Here is a 3,231-nt window from a genome sequence, read left to right as displayed (position 1 = left end):
GGGAAGGGAGGTAGCAAAGAGGTGGATGAATGCCCCCCAAAAGTATTGCCTTTGTGCACGTACGCTCTCCCAAGCTTGGCGCTTGGGGAGACAAACAAAATTGACTTTGAAGTGCGCTCAGCAGCAGTCAATGCACAGACACAGACACAAACACACACAAACACACACAAAAATAGCCCCGATCCACACTTGCAAAATTATGCAGGACACCCTGTGCTCATGCTTGGAGAGTTGGTGATGTCACCGCTCTCAGTGGCAGCGTGGACGCAGCCTAATTTTGCAAGCGCGAGATGTTGAAATATGTAAGTATTTAGACATATTTGGATTTATATCGTATACTGTTTAATAAAGGGTTTTTTGGGGGTTTTTTTCAATGTGATTTTGATTACATCAGGCAGGGGGGGCCCGAGAAATTTTATGGATGAAAAGGGGGGCTTGGCATAAAAAGTTTGCTCACCCCTGCCTTATGATTCAATAGCTTGTAGAACCACCATTAGCAGCAATAACTTGAAGTAATCATTTTCTGTATGACTTTATCAGTCTCTCACATCGTTGTGGAGGAATTTTGGCCCACTCTTCTTTACAACGTTGCTTCAGCTCATTGAGGTTTGTGGGCATTTGTTTATGCACAGCTCTCTTAAGGTCCAGCTACAGCATTTCAATCGGTTTGAGGTCTGAACGTTGACTGGGCCATTGCAACACCTTGATTCTTTTCTTTTTCAGCCATTCTGTTGTAGATTTGCTGGTGTGCTTGGGATTATTGTCCAGTTGCATGACCCAATTTAGGCCAAGCTTTAGCTGTCGGACAGATGGCCTCACATTTGACTCTAGAATACTTTGGTATACAGAGAAGTTCATGGTCGACTCTATGACTGCAAGGTTCCCAGGTCCTGTGGCTGCAAAAAAAGCCCAAATCATCACCCCTGCACCACCGTGCTTGACAGTTGGTATGAGGTATTTGTGCTGATATGCTGTGTTTGGTTTTTGCATTGTGGCCAAACATCTCCACTTTGGTCTCGTCTATCCAAAGGACAATATTCCAGAAGTCTTGTGGTTTGTTCAGGTGCATCTTTGCAAACCTAAGCCATGCTGCCATGTTCTTTTTAGAGAGAAAAAGCTTACTCCTGGCAACCCTTCCAAACAAACCATACTTGTTCAGTCTTTTTCTAATTGTACTGTCATGAACTTTAACATTTAACATGCTAACTGAGCCCTGTAGAATCGGAGATGTAACTCCTTGTTTTTTTTGCAATTTCTCTGAGCATTGCATTGTCTGACCTTGGGGTGAATTTGTTGGGACGTTGTAAGGAATCCGTTCCTGGGTTTGGTGAAAACCCTTTCCTTACAAAACTGTGTTGTTTACAGACAACCTCCCCTCACATCCACCTGTGCTGGCAATTACTGCAGTCCTGCCTCGGTGCTCTCTCATTGGAAGAATGCCCTCACACCTCTCTCCTGGGATTGGCCCGCTGGCCTTCTTATACTGCTCTCTTACATTGCCTCAGTGCCGAGCATAGTCCTTTCTCATAGGATGTAACTGTGTTTGCCACACGCTACCTGTTTGGCCGTCCTGTTTCATGTATTCCTGTTCCTGGTTCCTAGATCTTGTTCCTGTTTCCTGTTCCTGGTTCCTGTGACCTGCTGCCTTTTCCCATAGCAGAGGTCTGCCTTCTGAGTCCTGAGGTCTGCTGCTCCCTCTCTTCGCAAAGGCCTGTTTTGGACTCCTGTGCTGAAGCACTGGTTTGCCACCGCTGCCCTGCGGTGTGCCTAGTCCGGTCTGCTTTCTCCCTTTGCTGTGACCGGTACCATGGGCCGTTCCCGCTCCTCGCACAGAGACCACTCCCGCGCTGCTGCTGCTCTTACGCTTAAGCGGAACGCACCTGACTTCCCGTTGCCGAACCACCAGTTGGATATCGATGTTTCTACTGTCTCCAACCCAGACCCTGGCGTGTCAAAGGATTACCCTGGCCTCTCCAACCCTGACCCTGCTATGAACGACTACGAACTGCGCAATCCTGAACCGGCTTCGCGGCCTACGGTCAGTGTATTCATATCCCCACCTCAGCCCCGGGGTCCGGTCCCGGTTTGTGGCGAGCACGTCCGTTACAGACGTCCACTCCTGGGAAGATTGTCAACTGTCTTGCATGTTTTCCACTTTTGAATAATCTTTCTTACTGTAGAATAATGGACTTTAAATTGTTTGGAAATGGCCTTATAACCCTTCCCAGATTGATGGGCAGCAACAATTGCTTCTCTAAGATCATTGCTGATGTCTTTCCTCCTTGGCATTGTGTTAACACACACCTGAATGCTCCAGACCAGCAAACTGCTAAAACTTCAGCTTTTATAGAGGTGGTCACACTTGCTGATGATCAATTAATCAAGGGCATTTGATTAGCAGCACCTGTCTGCTACTTAGCATCTTAATTCCTATGGAGGCAGTAAGGGTGTAATTAGTTTTTTCACACAAAGCTTCTCCATTTTGGCTTTGTTTTTGTTAAATAAATCATGACACGGTGTAATATGTCATGTGTTGTTGTTCATCTGAGGTTGTATTTGCCTAATTTCAAGACCTGCTAAGGAACAGATGATTGTTATTATGTCCTGATATGTAAAACCATAGAATTCAACGAGGGTGTACTTTCTTTTTCACACAACTGTATATCAATATATTAGCAATTGTATAATATCAGGAGAACCTGATTTCTTTAGGTAAACATATTGTATATTAAATGTATTATATTAATTACATTTTCAAAGACTGCAAAGTTTATCCCTTAAAAACAAAATGTGGTTAAAGTAGGGTATAGATCATTGTTATTAACTTGATTAAAGATGAACACATTCAGACCTATACCAGTGTCACATGTGTACACGCAATTAAAGATCTAATTACATGTTTAATTACATGTTATTCATAGTACAGCAGATTATAGGTGTCATGGGTGTGACTGTATAGCTATAAACCTACGTATAAGATCTTGTGATTAATTTAAATAAATGTATTTACCACTGAAGTAATCTCTGTGACTGATAACCGATATCAGAAGGGAGTAAAATATATTCCACTATAGGGTTTTAGTCCTACGAGACTGCAATGTACAGTACTAGGCGCATGTCCTAGTTACTTCGAGTAACTAGGATTTCAATTTTAAACCAGTGACGTAAAAGAACACCGAGCCAAACGATGTAGCCAGGTTCCCCTCTGGGGTATGCCCCTGTATGTGCCTC

This window comes from Ascaphus truei, chromosome 1 (genome assembly GCF_040206685.1).
Source record: "Ascaphus truei isolate aAscTru1 chromosome 1, aAscTru1.hap1, whole genome shotgun sequence".
Taxonomy (NCBI): domain Eukaryota; kingdom Metazoa; phylum Chordata; class Amphibia; order Anura; family Ascaphidae; genus Ascaphus; species Ascaphus truei.
Note: the sequence above shows the minus strand (reverse complement) of the source record.